This window comes from Triticum aestivum, chromosome 1D, assembly GCF_018294505.1.
Source record: "Triticum aestivum cultivar Chinese Spring chromosome 1D, IWGSC CS RefSeq v2.1, whole genome shotgun sequence".
Classification (NCBI taxonomy): Eukaryota; Viridiplantae; Streptophyta; class Magnoliopsida; order Poales; family Poaceae; genus Triticum; species Triticum aestivum.
Window position 1 is genome coordinate 247154990 of NC_057796.1, and position 19995 is coordinate 247174984.

Genomic DNA, 19995 nt, shown 5'->3' on the forward strand with positions numbered 1-19995 from the left:
TTGGCCCCTTACGGTGAAGTTAAAAGCCTACGTCCAGTTTGGGGTGGTATTGATTAGGGTTACGATCACCAGGGAGCTAAACTGCTATGCCCGGCTCTCGATGAGGTTGTTGTCGTCTCTAAACCGCTGTCGGGTCGTCCCTTTATATAGGGAGGCCGACGCCCAGCAGCCCTTAGAGTCCCGGCCGGCTCATAAGAGTGTCCGGCTCGGACTCTCAACTATACTTGCCTTACACTACAAGTTCTACCATAATAATGATTGTAACTACGGGCCCTTAAGCCATATCCGGGTCTTAGCCCATCTCCGGCCCATCGTCTTCAAGCTTAGCTCCGGGCTTTTGGCAATGACCATATGAGTAACCCGGCCCCTCCTGGCGGGTGACTCTAAGGTCTATATCCTCAACATTAGGCCCCAGATTGATTTGAGCCGGCTCATGTCAATCTTCAACTCTGCCAACAGAAAAAATCTCCGGCTTACCATTCATGTGAAGGCCATAACCCGGCGTGACGTCATCCTCTGGACTCCGGATAATCCGCCGTGACATCATCTTCCATTAAGACCATTTTTTACTCCACCAGATCCGCCACGGATCTTTGCTTTTACTGTCATTCCGAAAATCGAGGCGTCGTGGGGGGGGGACATAACCACGCCGTCGTCTCCTTGAATCTCGCGCCCACTTATGACCTTGCCTTATAAATAGGCCGGCCCGACGGGCTCTCCTCATGCTCCTTTCTTCCTCCTCGCGCCGCTGCTTTTCTCACTGAGCTCGCACTCCGCCGCCGTCGTCTCGCCTCCGGTCTTCGTCAACCTTGGCCGCTGCATCACCCTGACTCGTACCAGATAAACGGCGGCGACTCCCGCACCTCTTCAGCTCCGGTAAGTTCTCACTACCCCGTAGAGTAGATCTGCAGTAGGGTTCATCCACGTTCTTCGTGTTCGTCACCATTGCCCGCAAGTTCGGTAGTTCTCCTAGTTACTTCTCCTGCTTGATCTTAGGCCTGCATAGAACTAGTGCGGTAGTTGTTTTAAGATCCATTTCACATGCAAGTAGCCTTCCTTGTACTGCATAAGAACCTTGTTCGAACCCAAGAACTCCCTCACTTCGGTTTCTAGGTCTAGAAATTTTTTCCTTTGCCCGACCACCTTGATCCAAAAAAGATACTGCAATATGTGAAACATGTTTTACCACACTTAGTAAAAACTGCAACCATTGAATCTTGGCGGCTTATAATTCCGGTTTAAAGAAACCACGCGCCATAGAATCCTCCGGCTTTAAAGAAAACCATGCTCCGTAGAATCCTCCGGCTTAACTGTGGTAAGGCCGTAGATAACCAACTTACTCTGAATGCCCCTGTGGCTTAAATAACCCACTGTACCAGAGTATATATCATTAGCCCCGTTCATAAGCCGCCACCTTAGTTTTGAACTGTAGATCTCCGGCTTATAATTAACCCGGACATTTTTCCTTTTTGTCATAGACCGCCAACTTTCACCATGCCTCCCAAGGCTCCCATCACTTGCAACTGGATGAGGTCCAACGTCACCGACGAGACCCTAGCCAATTTTGTTAAGTCCGGATATTTGCCTAAGAAGGAATCATGTCCTACCATGCCCCTGACCCGTCAGAAGAGAGACCACAGCCAAAGGACGGGGAGGTAGTGATTTTCGCAGATCATATGAGCCGGGGCTTCGCACCGCCCGGCTCAAAGTTCTTTAGGGACGTGCTCAACTTCTTCGACTTGCGGCCTCAAGATATAGGCCCCAACTCAGTATCCAATATCTGCAATTTTCAAGTCTTCTGCGAGGTTTACCTAGGAGAAGAACCTAGTCTGCTGCTCTTCAGAGAGCTTTTTTACTTAAACCGCCAGAATGAGTGCGCCAACGGGCCAAGTCTGGAGCTAGGTGGCATTTCCATCCAGCGGCGTAGGGACTGTCTGTTCCCTTATGCAGAGCCGCCGAGCCACCCCAAGGACTGGAACATGACTTGGTTCTACTGCCAAGATACATCCCCGGCTGACGAAAGCCCGCTGCCCGGCTTTCGCCCAACACGTCTAGAGCCGACTCACCCACTGTCGGACAAACTGACTCCAGCAGAGCGCCAGCCTCTGCTTCCTACTATCAACAAAATCAAGGCCCTCCTGGGCAACGGTCTGAACGGAATCGACCTGGTCCAGGTCTGGATCTCATGGTGGGTGATCCCATTGAGCCGCCGCCCCGGCTTAATGTGTGAGTACACCAGGCGAAAGGATGACCCTCAGAGGCACAGCCGCAATGATCTTCCAGAAGACGTTGCAGAGGAGGAGACCAAGGCTCTTTTAAACGAGAGCCTGGCAGACTGCGGAAGGACCGGGTTAGCCCCCTTCTGCAAGACCAATCCAGCCCCAGCAGTAAGCCGCTGGCTTTAACTTTTTATCTTCGTCTGCATATAACCTTTATCTGAACCGTTTTAAGAATTCATCATTGTATTTTTCAGGCTAATGATAAGTTCTGGCGGGTCAAATATGACCATGAGGCGGCCAAGAAAGCCAGGAAGGCGAAGAAAGCCGCCAAGAAAGCCGCCCCTCACAAAAAAGGAAGCAGGCCTACTGCATCGGAGCTGATGCAATTAAGCGACAGCTCCGAGTCAGAGGTAACTCCTGAGCATTTAAGTCCTTACTATATTCACTGTTTGTTGCTGTCCGCCTTATCAATACTTGCTCATTGACAGGATGACACCGGCGCAAGTAACCCGGTGGTTGAAGAGGTAATGTCACTTTCCTCCGACTCGGAGCCCTTGCCACAGCTGAAAGTCCGAAGGGTAACCCGGAAAGTAAGCTTTTCACATCCTTTAGCTCATCAAGACCCTCAATTTCTTTTGAAGCGACAGGTTCACGAAAGCCGGCGTCACACCCGGACCAACAAGGACACCGACCTCTCCGCCGGGTTACCCGACGCAACAAGGAAGCGTCGAACTGAGGTTATTTCCCACTTGTACCCTTTTCACCCGTTGGCGGGTGTTATCCGTCAGCCACTCAACTCTTCTGACTCCAATTATCAGGAGACTTCCCCCTCTTCGGGTGACTCCATGCAGTCAAATCTGCCGGCTTTCAAGACCGTGCCCGGGTAACAACAATCATCTCATGTTGTTCTGATCTTTACTCATATGCTTTGTACTAACCTTTGTTGTTCTTTCAGTGCCCAAGCAAAGCTCACCAAGAGGGTGAAGAAAACCAAGTCGGCCGGAGTGCCGGATTTGCCTGAGCCGGCAGTGACAGTCCAAGAACCGCCAGCTGCCTCCGCCCCCGAAGCCACCACTCCAATGGACACGGCACCTGAAGCCACCGCCCCAACTACCAAGGCAACGACCGAAGCTTCGGTTAACCCGGAGGCCTCCGGCTCAGCTCCACCAGCAGACGACCCGGACGTGGTAATCACCCGGACGGAGTATGTTGAGCCGGGGAGACCGACCGTGTTGGCCAAGTGCTCCGCTAAGGGGGAGTTACTGCAGCCCCACCGGGCGAATCTGGACCTCTCCAACTACAGCAACCTGAGCATTGGAGAGCTCGTCTCTGGCTACATCAGCCAAGTACACAAGAGCCGGGACGCCGAGGTCGCCATGGTAAACCAGATCCAGCAAAAATCTGAGGTATCCTTCTGCTATCTTCTTACTTACTGCATAGTTACCTTTGCCATGCTAGCCCCCAAGTCGACGACTTATGATTTGAATATGTTGTAGACTTAGGTTCCGGCTTACTCAATTGAGCCGGCAGTATGTAGATAGATACGTTCAATATGCATTAGCCCCCAAGTGCCAAGTGTCTTTGCTTGGAAAGTGCTTGGGACTTATATAGTAACTGCTCATGTCATAACCCGGAAATTTATGCAGGCTGTCAGCAAGAAGCTAGAGGCGGACCTTGCGGATCTCAAGAGCCGGCTGAAGATGCAGGAGATGGAGACCCGGAAGGCAAACGCCAAGTTTGTATCCAGCATCGCCACTCAAGAAAAGTTGAAGACCGAGTTTGATGCTGAGAGAAAAGCCTGGGCCGAAGAGAAGGCCGCACTGGTGACCCGGGCAGAACAGGCGGAGAAGGCTCTCTCTGAGAAGACCGTCGAGCTCTCCGGCCTAAAGCTCCAGGTTTCCCAAATGGTAGCCGCCATCTTCTGTAAGTCGCCTCACCGGCTTTCACCAATGTTAGAATGTTTATATCTCATGATTCATCCTTGCCGCCGACTTACCTGATTCTGTTAAACAGGTCCTAGAAGTGCCAATCTCAACCAGAGCATGGTCACCAAGCTAAAGGCCGTGTATACCCTGGTGGAGCAGCTCTACACCGGGTCACAGCGTGCCTTAGCTGTGGTGGCCCTATCCAACAAGGTGCCAACTCACCTGGCCGAAGTCCTGCGCTGGCTCGCCGTTCTGCCTCAGCGGATCCAAGAGCTGCGACGGGCCTCTGCGAGAGCCGGAGCAATCGCCGCGCTGAGCCGGGCCAAGGCATTCCTGCCGGAGCTAGACCCGGCAGACATCGCCCTGGGTTATCCAAGCCTGAAGGAAGACGGCTCAGCTTTTGATCAGAAGGATTTCGCAGCCTGCGTGAAGGCAGTACGCCCGGTGGCCACCCTTATCGGGAACGACACTGATCTGACCAAGTACCAGCCGGGTTATGATGCGGAGAATCAGAGGATTCCAACCCCTCGCTATGAAGCCCTCAACCTGATCCCTCCTGCTCGTCAGCACACCTTCGCCCCGGAGATTGACCCGGCCGGGTTAATTGACGAGGAAGCCCAATTCGAAGCTCTCAGCGGCATCGACTGGAAGTCATCAACCTTCGATGTCTTGGGATCAGCTGGAGGAGAAGACAGGAACGAGCCGGAGACTTCAACTCAGCGGGCATCGTGACTCGGCTGGCGGTTTACCAAACAATGCTCCACCCGTTTTTAGTCTTGATGAGTTTTTGTAATAGAATAGGTGCAACAGTTCATCTCTGCCGTGCCATCGTGCACGTATTGAATGCGAAAGTCCTTTGAAGTTGTCTCTTTGATGTTTCTCCGGTTTATAACCATCCCTTTGTTTTTCTCAACCTCAAAGAGGTGCCTTTAAGTATCCTGCATAGAAAGGAAAATCACAAGTCTCAAGGCGGCTTACCGCCCTGAGAATCAGGTGCTTTGGATAGATAAGCCGGAATATGAATCAAAAAAGACTGGTCCTCCATGATATCCTTAACACAGCCGTAATAACACACTTAGCGGCCTGTAAGCATACTTCCGGTTTAAATAACCCGGGTAACAAGGTTGGTATCTTAACTCCGATTTACCTGTCGTAATGACACCCATGGCGTTCAACGAACACTGTAAACCAAAGTTAAGCCGGTAAAGTGAGACCCGGCCGTACACACCTTGACATACACTTGTGATAAAGCAGAGGAACTTAGGGGCTTCCGGTTCGAATACGACCAGAGACCCGGCCAAAAGGGGTTAAGCTAAGATTCGGATACGATCACATAGCCCCCAGTGGGTGTGGCGATGCCAATCAAGAGGGTACCGACAGCTATGTTCTCTTTGGTTCGAATATGACCCATGTTTGAACAGGAAGCCCCCAAGTGACTTTAAGAATTGTTTAACGACGCTGATTCGAATACGATCCACGTCGGTTCTCAGAGGGGTTAAAGTATGATTCAAATATGACCAAAGGTAACTTCCCAATGAGCTCGGCACTTTGCCAATCAAATGGGTATCGACAGCTATGTTCTCTTTGGTTCGAATACGACCCATGTTTGAACAGGAAGCCCCCAAGTGATGTTGCTGCTTACGGCTAGATTCGAATACGATCGTAAACCGGATCCTCCTTTAAATCATCATATAATCTTGTAATAAGAACAACACGTGCGTATTTGGAGGAGGAAAAAGGACAGAGGTCCTGCTTTATTGCTTATCATAATATATACATGGCTGAGAGAAATATGTACACCACGAGAGCCGGTAGCTCAAGTGTAGTAAGGCCGAAGCCGAGCTATGTTCCACGGCCGACGGGTCTCTTCCTCCGACTTACGTGAATCTTTGTGCTCCCGAATGTCAATGAGGTAATATGACCCGTTGTGCAAGTTCTTGCTGACCACAAAGGGCCCTTCCCAAGGCGGGGATAACTTGTGTGCATCTGTTTGATCCTGGATGAGCCGGAGCACAAGGTCGCCTTCCTGGAAGACCCGGGATTTGACCCGACGACTATGATAACGGCGCAGGTCTTGTTGGTAAATCGCTGAACGGGCTGCGGCCACATCACGCTGTTCGTCCAACAAGTCAAGAGCATCTTGGCGCGCCTGTTCATTGTCCGTATCAACATAAGCCACTACGCGAGGTGAGTCGTGACGGATGTCACTGGGGAGGACTGCTTCTGCTCCATAAACCATGAAGAAAGGCGTGAAACCTGTAGATCTGTTAGGAGTAGTGTTGATGCTCCATAAGACGGAGGGCAACTCCTCCACCCAACAACCCGGCGTCCGTTGCAGAGGGACCAAAAGCCGGGGTTTGATACCCTTCAGAATCTCCTGATTAGCTCTCTCAGCTTGACCATTGGATTGAGGATGAGCCACTGAGGAAACATCAAGTCGGATATGCTCGCGTTGACAAAACTCCTCCATGGCGCCTTTGGAGAGATTGGTGCCATTGTCAGTTATAATGCTGTGTGGAAAACCAAAGCGAAAGATCACCATTTTCATAAATTGAACCGCCGTGGCTGCATCACACTTGCTAACTGGCTCAGCTTCCACCCACTTTGTGAATTTGTCAACTGCCACCAAGAGGTGGGTCTTCTTATCTTTGGACCTTTTAAAAGGTCCAACCATATCAAGCCCCCAGACCGCAAAGGGCCAAGTGATTGGGATCATCCTCAACTCCTGAGCCGGCACGTGAGCCCGTCGTGAGAACCTCTGGCAACCATCACACTTACTGACCAAGTCCTCTGCATCAGCATGAGCCGTCAACCAATAAAAACCATGACGGAAAGCCTTGGCCACAAGGGACTTTGAGCCGGCATGATGGCCACAATCCCCTTCATGGATCTCACGCAAAATCTCTTGACCTTCCGCAGGGGAGACACAACGCTGAAATGCCCCTGTAACACTGCGATGGTGCAACTCGCCATCGATAACGATCATTGACTTAGCCCGCCGGGTTATTTGCCTGGCCAAAGTTTCATCCTCAGGCAACTCGCCCCGGGTCATATAAGCCAGATATGGCATTGTCCAGTCTGGTATGACATGAAGAGCTGCCACCAGTCGTGCCTCTGGGTCAGGGACAGCCAAGTCTTCCTCCGTAGGCAACTTGACCGAAGGGTTATACAGGACGTCCAGGAAAGTGTTAGGCGGCACCGGCTTTCGCTGAGAGCCTAGCCGGCTTAGAGCATCAGCTGCTTCATTCTTCCTGCGATCAATGTGCTCTACTTGGTAGCCCTGAAAGTGCCCAGCAATGGCATCAACCTCGCGGCGATAGGCCGCCATTAGGGGGTCCTTAGAGTCCCACTTGCCTGATACTTGTTGAGCCACCAAGTCTGAGTCACCGAAGCACCTTACCCGGCTCAAGCTCATCTCCTTAGCCATCCGAAGACCGTGGAGCAAGGCCTCGTACTCAGCCGCATTGTTAGTGCAAGGAAACATCAACCGTAGCACATAATGGAATTTGTCACCCTTAGGGGAAGCCAATACAACGCCAGCCCCCGAGCCCTCCAACTGCCTGGACCCATCAAAGTGAATAGTCCAATATGTGTTATCCGGCTTTTGCTCGGGCACTTGTGACTCTGTCCAATCATTGATGAAATCCACCAAGGCCTGAGATTTAACAGCAGTGCGTGGCACATATTTGAGACCATGAGATCCAAGTTCTATAGCCCACTTAGCAATTCTCCCTGTGGCCTCTCTGTTTTGAATGATATCGCCAAGGGGGGCAGAGCTGACCACAGTGATGGGATGACCCTGAAAATAATGCTTAAGTTTCCGGCTCGCCATGAATACCCCATACACAAGCTTCTGCCAATGCGGGTACCGCTGCTTGGATTCAATGAGCACTTTGCTGACATAATAAACCGGTCGCTGAACCGGATGCTCCTTACCCTCCTCCTTGCGCTCCACCACAATAGCCACACTGACGGCCCGTGCGTTGGCCGCCACGTACAGTAGTAAGGGCTCCTTGTCAACCGGAGCGGCAAGGACTGGAGGCTCTGCCAGCTGCTTCTTCAACTCCTCAAAGGCGGTATTAGCTGCATCATTCCAGACAAAGTTATCAGTTTTCTTCATCAACTGATATAAGGGCATGGCCTTCTCACCCAAACGGCTTATAAACCGGCTTAAAGCAGCGATGCGACCCGCCAAGCGCTGAACGTCATTTATACACACCGGCTTAGCCAGGGAGGTGATGGCCTTGATCTTCTCCGGGTTAGCCTCAATGCCTCTGTCAGAAACCAAGAAGCCCAAAAGCTTGCCTGCAGGAACACCAAAGACACACTTGGCCGGGTTAAGCATCATTTTATAGACCCGGAGATTATCAGAGGTTTCCCTTAAATCATCTATCAGGGTTTCCTCTTTGATGGATTTAACCACAATATCGTCCACGTAAGCGTGAACATTGCGCCCGATCTGCTTATGAAGACAGTTCTGTACACAACGCTGGTAAGTCGCCTGTGCACACTTGAGTCCAAAGGGCATAGACACATAGCAGAAGGCTCCAAAGGGAGTGATGAACGCCGTCTTCTCCTGGTCCTTAACTGCCATCTTAATATGATGATAACCAGAATAAGCATCCAAGAAACTTAAGCGTGCACAACCTGCCGTAGCATCAATGATTTGATCAATACGGGGGAGGGCAAAAGGATCAGCCGGACACGCCTTGTTCAAGTCCGTATAGTCCACACACATCCGCCAGGTGCCATTCTTCTTGAGTACAAGCACCGGGTTAGCTAACCACTCTAGGTGAAAGACTTCAACGATAAACCCGGCCGCCAAGAGCCGGGCCACTTCTTCACCAATGGCTTTCCGCCTCTCTTCGTTAAACCGCCGAAGGAACTGTCTGACCGGCTTGAATTTCGGATCAACATTGAGAGTATGCTCAGCGAGTTCTCTAGGTACACCTGGCATGTCAGAAGGTTTCCATGCGAAGATGTCCCTATTCTCACGGATGAACTCGATGAGCGCGCTTTCCTATTTTGGATCCAGATTGGCACTGATGCTAAACTGCTGAGATGAATCTCCCGGAACAAATTCAACAAGCTTAGTTTCATCAGCCGACTTAAATTTCATCGCCGGCTCAGCCTCCGTAGTCGGCTTTTTCAGAGAGGTCATATCTGTTGGGCCAACATTGTCCTTGTAAAACTTCAATTCCTCTGTAGCACAGACAGATTCTGCATAAGCCGCATCACCTTCCTCACACTCCAGAGCCACTTTCCGGCTGCCATGAACCGTAATGGTCCCACTGTGACCCGGCATCTTGAGCTGTAAGTACACATAACACGGCCGTGCCATGAACTTGGCGTAAGCCGGCCGTCCAAATATGGCATGGTATGGACTTCTTATCTTGACCACCTCAAAGGTCAATTTCTCCACCCTGTAGTTGTTCTCATCACCAAAAGCCACTTCCAATTCGATCTTGCCGACTGGATAAGCCGACTTACCAGGTACCACGCCATGGAAGATAGTGTTTGACTGGCTGAGGTTCTTATCAACCAACCCCATACGGCGAAAAGTCTCATAATAGAGGATGTTGATGCTGCTGCCTCCATCCATGAGCACCTTTGTGAACTTATATCCTCCCACCCGAGGAGCCACCACTAAGGCCAAGTGGCCGGGTTATCCACCCGGGGAGGGTGATCCTCCCTACTCCACACTATAGGCTGCTCAGACCACCGCAAGTAGCGTGGGACCGCCGGCTCAACAGCATTCACAGCCCTCTTGTGAAGCTTCTGATCTCGCTTGCACAGACTAGTGGTAAACACATGATACTGTCCGCCGCTAAGCTGCTTTGGATTGGTCTGATAACCCCCTGCTGCTGTTGATGACCCTGGCCAGGCTGTTGATTAAAGCCCCCTTGACCGTTCTGAGGACCGGAATTTGAGCCGCCGCCCGGGCCATGAAAGCCGCCAGCGCCTGAGCCGCCGCCCGGGCCATTGTAATTCTTAAAGGCCTTCATGATTGCACAATCCTTCCACAGATGAGTCGCTGGCTTCTCCCTAGAGCCGTGCCTTGGACAAGTTTCATTCAACAGCTGCTCCAGCGTCGGACCTGACCCGCCGCCTCGGGGAGGGGGCCTCCCCTTGCGTCGCTGGTTATTACCTTGGGAGTTGGCGTTGGCTACAAACTCTAGGCTGCCATCGGCCTTGCGCTTGCCTCCTCCTTGGTTCCCCGGGTTAAACTGAGGACCCTTGCCATTGCCGTTCTTCTTTCCCTTCCCTGTCCTTTCATCATCTGAAGGGGGATCCTTGGTACCATCGGAATCGGCGTACTTGACAAGAGCCGCCATTAGTGTACCCATATCAGTGCAGTCGCGCTTAAGCCACCCGAGTTTCATCTTCAGGGGCACAAAGCGACAATTCTGTTCCAACATTAAGACTGCAGAGCCGGCATCCATCTTATCTGATGAATGTATGATCTCCTTAACCCGGCGAACCCAATGGGTCGTGGATTCACCCTCCTGCTACTTACAGTTAGTCAAATCCACAATCGACATAGACTGCCTACAGGTATCTTTGAAGTTTTGGATGAACCGGGCCTTCAGCTCAGCCCAAGACCCAATGGAATTCGGTGGTAGCCCTTTCAACCAAGTGCGGGCAGTTCCATCTAACATCATGGTGAAATACTTGGCCATGGCCGCCTCACTGACCTCCAGCAACTCCATAGCCATCTCATAACTCTCAATCCAGGCTGCGGGTTGTAAGTCAGCTGTGTAGTTAGGCACCTTCCTAGGGCCCTTGAAGTCCTTAGGTAGACGTTCATTACGGATAGCTGGCACTAAACAAGGGACGCCCCCGGTCCTGGTAGGAATACCCACGTCGACGGAGGTCGTCGGATAAGCCGGGGGGTCTGATAAGCCGTCAGTTGAGGCACTTGCTCCGCCTCTTGCCGTGCTTTGTCCTGGTCTGCCACGTGAAAGGCTCCGTTATAAGCCGGGCCGTGGCCGGGGGGCGGGTCGTGGCGTCGGACGTTACTTGAGCCGGTCGCTGAGACCATGTGCCTGCTGTAACTCGGGCTCTGACCCGGACGAGGGGTCGAGTGGATCCTATCCCGGCTATAGGAGTACGCCTCTTGCTGCGCCAGTGCTGTCTGAAGGAGTTCCCTGACCCGGCGGGTTTCAATAGCCGTCGGAGAGTCGCCGTCAACTGGGAGAGCTGCCAGCCGTGCTGCCGTAGCGACCATGTTCTCCAGCGGGTTATTATAATGACCCGGGGGTATTGGCACATATTGAGGCGGGGCAGGGGGCACCTGGGGAGGCCCCATTACTCGTGGCTGAATAAGGGGTCCAGACCCGGGCACTATGACCCCTGGCGGGTTACTAGACCCTGCACCTGGCGTGTTGAAGAGGTTGCGTGGATCGTAAACCAGAGGGAGTCGAGACTGAGCCTTTTGATGCCTCCTTCTCATGACCTCATTGGCCGCGTTCTGATCCATCGTGAGTTGGAAGGACTGTGCCTGAATCAGCTGAGTCTGGGCATCGAGAGCCGCCCGCTCCGCAGCCAGCCTGATCCCTTCCGCTGCAAGATCCTCCTTAGCTTTTATTAGATCCAATTTTAACTGTGCCACCTCGGCATCGTGCTGAGCTTGATCTGCCGGGTCAACCGTGGCGGTTAACAGGGCCGTCATCTTGTCCGTGAGATCCATTAGCACCTGAGCCGGAGAAGGCACCGGGTTTCCCACTCCAGCAGCGGGGTTCTGAACAGGCTGCGCACCAGCCATAAAAACTCCAACCTGACTTGGCGGCTCAAAAAGGTCCGGAATACTGTCACCATCGGAACAACCCATGAGCCTACCATCTTGAAGTTGGTACAACGAGTTTGAATCATCGGTGGCCGACTCGCCGTCAGAGCCGGCGGCCGTCTCATCACCAGATCTAGATCGATTGGAGAGTCCTCCATGGATGCATCCCACAAAAGCGCACCTTAAGGCAGGCCGGGCCCGGGCGGGTTGTGCGCGCTGAGCCGTTTCGATGAGATCGGCGCAGAGATCCGGCTCAGGGCCCGGCTCACCAATCTTGCCAATGAAAACATGAATTCTGCTGAAGGGGACCCGGTACCCGTACTCAATTGAGCCGGCGTCGGGGCCCCAGTTTGCATCGTCGATGTAGAGCTTGCCGCGACGACTCTTGGTCATCCGGCCCACAGCGTATCCCTTGAGCCCTTCGAAGCTTCCCTTCAAGAACTCAAATCCACCGTGCGCTGGCCCCACGGTGGGCGCCAACTGTCGTGGAATTGTCACGGCAGATGTCCTCGAGCTAGGACTTAGTCATGGAGCCATCGCTGCTAGGAAGCTTGAAGGGGTTAATGCGGGACAAGGAACACGAGGGTTTATACTGGTTCGTCCCCTTACGGTGAAGGTAAAAGCCTACGTCCAGTTTGGGGTGGTATTGATTAGGGTTACGATCACCAGGGAGCTAAACTGCTATGCCCGGCTCTCGATGAGGTTGTTGTCGTCCCTAAACCGCTGCCGGGTCGTCCCTTTATATAGGGAGGCCGACGCCCAGCAGCCCTTAGAGTCCCGGCCGGCTCATAAGAGTGTCCGGCTCGGACTCTCAACTATACTTGCCTTACACTACAAGTTCTACCATAATAATGATTGTAACTACGGGCCCTTAAGCCATATCCGGGTCTTAGCCCATCTCCGGCCCATCGTCTTCAAGCTTAGCTCCGGGCTTTTGGCAACGACCATATGAGTAACCCGGCCCCTCCTGGCGGGTGACTCTAAGGTCTATATCCTCAACATGTTTGTAAGTTGAACCCTGCTAGCATTATCAAGTGGCAAACTGTGTCTTCCCAAGCGGAGTCCTCATCACCGTCCGTGTCCTCACATGGGTATGTCCAAGCAATGAAGAATATTCAAGGTCCTCCACATCCATATGCAACTTGGGGTCCTCCTCCTCAAGGGTACTATTGGCCACCAACTCACACAACGCCATCCAACTACCCAGTACCCCATGCTCCTCCAACTGTGCCACAGATTGGTGCTCCACCTGCACCATTTTGCTAGAGCTTTTATACCTTGCCTTCATCATCCACGGCTGGACGTCCAGATGTCATGATAGGTACTCTACCTGTCAACTCAGTTGAAGCTCTAGTACTATTTGACTCTGGTTCTAGTTTCTCATATGTATCGCTAGACTTTGCGAATCGGGCAAACATGTCTAGGCAAGAAATTTCTCAACCAGTGAGGGTTAGTTCCACAGGGGGACTCCTTTCTTGTAGCACTATACTCTACCTGTCAACTCAGTTGAAGCTCTAGTACTATTTTACTCTGGTTCTAGTTTCTCATATGTATCGCTAGACTTTGCGAATCAGGCAAACATGTCTAGGCAAGAAATTTCTCAACCAGTGAGGGTTAGTTCCCCAGGGGGACTCCTTTCTTGTAGCACTGTGTGTCCTGGTTGTGATATTTCTATTGAGGATGAAGATTTCACTGCAAATCTGTTCATCCTTCCACTTCAGCCTTTTGATGTAATTCTTGGTATGGATTGGCTACAAGCTTACAAAGCAATGTTCTCTTGCTTTTGGAGAATTATCACCCTTGACTCCCCCTCGGGAAAGGAGTGTGTTTACCAAGCTAGTGCACCTCCACCATCTTTGTCAGTGTTGGCCAGTCTCTTTCCAGGCCAGCCATCTCCAAAGGGTGGGATATTATGGACTCTTCTTGGAAAGCCAAGTACCCCACTATGCCCCCAAAATATACCGGTAGTGTGCGACTATCCTGGTGTCTTCCCGGATGAGCTCCCAGGCATGCCTTCAGAGCGGGACACTGAGTTCTGCATTGAATTGATTCCTGGCACTCAACCTATTTCTATAGAACCATATCATTTGGCTCGACTCTTCCAGGAAGAGCTCAAGAAGCAGATGGATGACCTTCTCTCCAAAGGCCTTATTCGAAAGAGTGTGTCTGAATAGGGTGCACCCGTACTCTTCGTTGCTAAGAAAGATGGTAGCTGGCGCATGTGTATTGACTATCGTGGCCTCAATCGGGTGACAATAAAGAACAAGTATCCACTTCCTCATATTGAGGACCTGTTTGATCAATTGAAGGGAGCGAAGGTTTTCTCTAAGATCGACCTGCAATCTGGTTATAATCAGATTCGAGTTTGAGAGCAAGATATCAAGAAGACTGCTTTCTCGACTAGGTATGGGCATTATGAGTTTAAGGTCATGTCCTTTGGTCTGACAAATGCCCTAGCCTGTTTCATGGAGACAATGAATAGCATGCTTCACCCTTATCTGGACAACTTTGTGGTCGTATTCATTGATGACATTCTTATTTATTCCAGACAAATGAAGATCATGCTCGACATCTCAGAATAGTGCTCGAAACCTTGCAGCAACAAAAATTTTATTCCAAGTTGAAGAAGTGTGAGTTCTGGCTTTTAGAAGTTGGCTTTCTAGGCCACGTAATCAACCAACATGGCATATCCGTTGACCCGAGCAAGATCTCCACCATTGTTAATTGGGCAAGGCCAACCAATGTTAAGGAAGTACGGAGTTTCCTAGGCTTCGCTGGGTATTATCGGCGGTTTGCAAAGAACTTTTCTACCATTGCCAAGCCAATGACCAAGTTGACACAAGCCAACTCCAAATTCCATCGGGGTGAGGATTGTGCGAAGAGTTTTTGTCATCTCAAGGAGCGATTGGTGACTGCCCCGATCTTGTCGCTACCTGAGCCAGGTAAGCGTTTTAGGGTATACTAAGATGCATCCCAACTTGGACTCGAATGTGTGCTCATGCAGGATGACAAGGTTATTGCCTATGCATCCCGATAGTTGAAGCCACATGAGCAGAATTACCCAACCCATGATCAAGAATTGGCAGCAATCGTTCATGCTCTCAAAATCTGGAGGCATCTTCTCTATGGAGAGGTTTGTGACATGTATACGGATCACAAAAGTCTGAAGTACAACTTTACTCAGAAAGAGATGAATCTAAGACAGAGAAGGTAGTTGGTGAACTGATCAAGGATTATGATCTCACCATCCATTACAAACCCGGGCGAGCTAATGTGGTGGCCGATGCCCTAAGCCGAAAGGTAGTTGCTCCTACTGTAGCGACCCTCTCATCTGAGCTAGAGAGAATGGATATTTCTTTTTGTTATGCGGGTACAGCAAAAACGGAGATCCAATTATCCATTGAGACTGACATTGTGGAGCGCATTAGGCGAGCACAAGAACAAGATCGCTTGCTAATGCAAGCAGCTAAGCGCGTCCGTGAAGGGAGGGTAGGTCCATTCACCATTGATGGAACTGGAGTTGTGTGATTTCAAGGTCGCCTTTGCATTGCACAGAGGTCTCAGGTGAAAGATGATATCCTCAAAGAAGCCCATCGCACTCCTTACACAGTTCATCCTGGTGAGACCAAGATGTATCATGATCTAAAGCATAACTTCTGGTGGAAGTGGATGAAAGTAGACGTGTCTAAGTATGCGGCTTCATGTGGCGTTTGCCAACGAGTCAAGGCCGAACACACAAGTCCTGGTGGGAAGCTTCAACCTTTGGAGGTCCCGCAATGGCCATGGGAAAATATCACCATGGACTTTTTCATTGGCTTACCATGCACCCCAAGAGGCAAGGATGCCGTTTGGGTTGTGGTGGATCATCTTAGCAAGTCGGCACACTTCATTCCGATTCGTACCACAAACTCAGCTAGTCAATTAGCTCCAATATACACACGTGAGATCATTCGTCTCCATGGTGTGCCTAAAACGATCATCTCTGATCGTGATGCAAAGTTCACCTCCAAATTCTGGGAGAGCTTACAGAATGCTTTGGGTACCGAGATCTGATTCAGCACAACTTTTCATCCTCAGACCGATGGTTAGTCCAGCGTACCATTCAAACTCTCGAAGACTTGCTTTGCACATGTGCCCTATCATGGCAAGGTACCTGGGAAGACCACTTGCCTCTTGTGGAATTCGCCTATAACAACAGTTATCATGCAAGTATCAAGGCTGCACCCTTTGAAGTCCTTTATGGCCGAAGGTGTAGATCACCTCTTTGTTGGGATTCAACAGGTGAGCGGGCAGTTCTTGGACCGGATTGGGTTTACCAACCCGTCAATCGTGTAGCAGAGATCCGCCAGAATATGCTTACAGCACAAAGTAGAGAAAAGAGCTACGTTGATGTCAGACGACGAGCTCTAGAATTTCAAGTGGGTGACCAAGTGCTTCTTAAAGTGTCGCCAACCAAAGGAATTGTGATATTTGGCACCAAAGGCAAGCTTAGTCCTCGGTATGTTGGGCCATTTCCTGTGGTTGCTCGAGTCGGGAAGCTTTCCTACCGCCTAGATTTTCCACAATCAATGCGTGGAGTGCACAATGTTTTCCATGTTTCCATGCTTCTGAAGTATCTTGAAGACTCTGAACATCTTGTTCTTACCGAACCGGTCACCATTGCGCAATATCTTACACTCGAGTCCAGCCCATTGAAGATTCTTGACGAGTCTGAGCGTGCCTTGAGGTACCGAAAACTCAAGTATGCGAAGATTCTTTGGACAAATCAAACAAAACGAGAAGCAACCTGGGAACTAGAGTCCCAAATGACGAAAAGTACCCAAAATTGTTCTCTGATGGTACATTCTAACCACTAAAATTCTTTCCCGTTATGTTCTATGCCATGCATCAAGCTTTTCTGGTAGTTTAAGGAGAGAAGAACTCTTGGGCGAGTTCTAGTTAAGGTGGTGAGACTGTAACACCCCCGGTTTCCAATAATCGATTTTTCCATAAATCATGCTTTCGGGCTCTCCTTATCCATGTTTACTTGGTCCATCAATTCATAAATCCAACTCTTTAGTTGCGCCGGGCTCGCCGAGATAATCGAAATGCACTACCTATTTCCTTGAGTCGTACTCCGCGTTCATCTCCTATGATTTATTTCAATCTCATGGCTTATATTATTAGGGAATTTCAAAATATTCTCTAATTCAGGAAATAGAAAAAAAAACTAAACCTTGTCTCTTACCTCTCCCTCACAATGTGAGCTCTCCTTGTCCATAGGAGGCGTGCTCCACATCTTTCTTCCCTTCCCCAAGCCGAAGGGAAGAATCCCTTTCTCCTCGCTTCTCCAGGCAGCCTACTCCCTCCTCCCTTCCTTCCCCACTCCTCCCCAGGTGCCTCCTTGCTGCACCACACCCTTCACCATCTCCATGGCTGCCCTTTGATTTAGGGCTTTGAGGAAGAAGGAAAGGACACAAGAAGAGGGAGAACAAGAAAGCTTCCCCAACTTTTCCCTTCACCAAATCTTTGTGATTTGACCATAGAGGTGAGGTTCCCCATCATTTATGATCTATCATCCTCTATTAGTGATGATTCATGGAGCATAGGGTTAGGACTAGAAACCTATGTGAAGGAATTGGGGAAAAAGTTGTTGATGCTGCTGTTTCTCTGCGTTCAGATCTGGAACCCAGCAATTTCGAGTTCCTATATGGCACAATTAGGTGGGGGTCATGTGGAATGTTTTGTAGGTATTGTTCCCACGATATTTTTGAGTGGTCAGTCACTCAATTTGGTTCAGCCGTTTAGCTGGGGCGATAATAACAAGTTGCTGCTCTGTTTCTGCAAAACAGCATTTCTATAGTTTTTACCCATAGCTTTTCAGGATCTTCGAGGGCTGATATATAGAATTCTCATACTGAACGGATCCCCCTCTCGAGGCCCCCGCATCGCTCCCGCAAGGGTGACTCGGGCGGCGTAACCCTAGCCCGCCGCCGGCCCTCTCCCCCACCTCTCCTCTCCCTCGTCGCCACCGGAGGTGGCCGCCGGCTCGCCGCTCGGCCGCCGGTGAAGGTGGCGGCGAGGATCTGGCCGCCCCGTTCTTCCTCGGGGGGCTTTGGATCCGTGGCGGCGGCCTCGGCTGGTTGATCGACGTCGGGTCTGTGGTGACCGGTGCTCGTTGGTGCTGGCCGTTCTTCCTCGGCCGCGGGGGCGGCGAGGCGGCGGCTGTGGTGCGGGCGTCTTGGCGGCGCCCGACCCAGATCTGAAGGCCTCCGTCTACTTCAACCAGGGCTGCCTCCGATGGTCCTGCTTTGGGCGGCCTTTGTCGCCGGAGTTGTACCTGTTTGGCGGCTGAAGGTGGGAGGTGGCTCCGGAGAAATCCGAGGCCAGCAGTGCTGGCCACGACGGCGGCGACACCCGAGGGCGCCGTACCCTTCTTGTAGGTGCCGTCCAGGTTGCCTCCTTCCCCTCTTCCTTTCACCCAGCTCGTATGCCGGGCGAAAGCCCAAATCCTTGCCGGATCGAGCGACAGCGGCGCTCCGGGCGTCGTCACCCTCTTGGGGGTGTCGTTCGTGGTGAGCTTGGGGTGGATGTGATGCTTTAGTTGCTTGGCGGCGGTTGGTGGCATGGTCGGAGTTCGTCTGGTGGCGGTGCGTTGGCGCTCTGCCGCCTATGTGCTTAGCCTCGGAGTCCCTCTTCCAAGGTGCTTGGTCTTCAACAGCCCTGCCGGACTCGGCGGAGCGGTGCTTCATCCTACTCATTGATGGCGACGTATCTCGGCGGCGTGGCGCAGTGGAGATTCGGCGTCCGATGTGTGGCGATGGACTCGCGCAGGAGGACGAAGTTGTCTGGTGTCTTGGTGACATCAATGGCTGAGTGGCCATACAAGGTAGAAGCCTCAATATTTGCTCTGAAGACGGACCTGCGGAAGATGGCGGCGACGACACACGAGTGCGTCGGACCGGTTTGTACCCCAGACCCGGTATGTGGCTCGGCTGGGGCTTCCGGCTTTTGATGTTAGGCTTAGGTGTGTGGTCTGGGTAGTGGCCCAGCTAGCACCCCTTCATCATTTTGATGTTAGGCTTAGATGAGTGGTCTGGGTAGTGGCCCAGCTAGCACGCCTTCATCAATTGGATAGGAGTAGCGGCAAATGTTGCCAAGATGGCGGATTCAGGCATATTGTTGTAATACTTTGTAAGGTCCTCGAGAATAATCAATAAAGTGGCCGCATGCATCTCCCAGATGCAGAGGACGGGGGTCATCCGCCTTTTCTAAAAAAAAAATCAATGGTATCGCTACCTGATACCTTTTAGTTCATATATCAATTTTATTTACTTACTCCCCATGAGTATTGGTCTTGCTATGGATTTCCAAAGGCGGCTACTCATTATTCCTGAATCTGAAAACAGCAGAGATGCTTTTGCTAGTTTTGACCCCCATAAGCTCATAATCTGAGGTTGAATAGTTGGAGTTATTTGTAGATGAGTTCCCCATGAATTCATATCCATCTCGATTGCATGTTTTAGAGCTTCCTAGCTTGAGCTATGATTTTTTCCGTGAAGGGACAGCAAAGGGTTGCTTCCCGGGAGTGCAATTAGGCGCGTTTTTGTGTGTGCTTTACATAGCTTGTTTTGATGCAACCTTTAACACTTGCATGTATGTCTCTACAGCAGGTTGCAGCACCAATCCATCGGAGATAGCCTCGCGCCACCTCCCTCGCAACGGTTGAGGCGAGTACACCGGGCAACAAGAGCTAGATTGCTCCCTTAATATTATGTTCATGTTCACGTTATTCCTTTACATTCATGCAATGGTCAACAATACAACTCCCTAGTGTACATTTCAATACACCATACCACTAGTATGTGATAGGGATTGGTTTTTCTTGGTTCTTGATAACAAATCCATCATGAGTGAATCTTCCAAGTTCAAGGAGTGATCCTCGCTTCGCGAGCGTATGGTCCTTCGGGTCCGTCCTCATGTTATGGTCCTCTCACTTGGTGAGGGTTGAAAAGGAGTGAGGTGAGACGTCGCCCCTCCTCAGCTTGCCGGCGAAAGCTCAGAGCCAAGTCCTTGGTCTTATTTG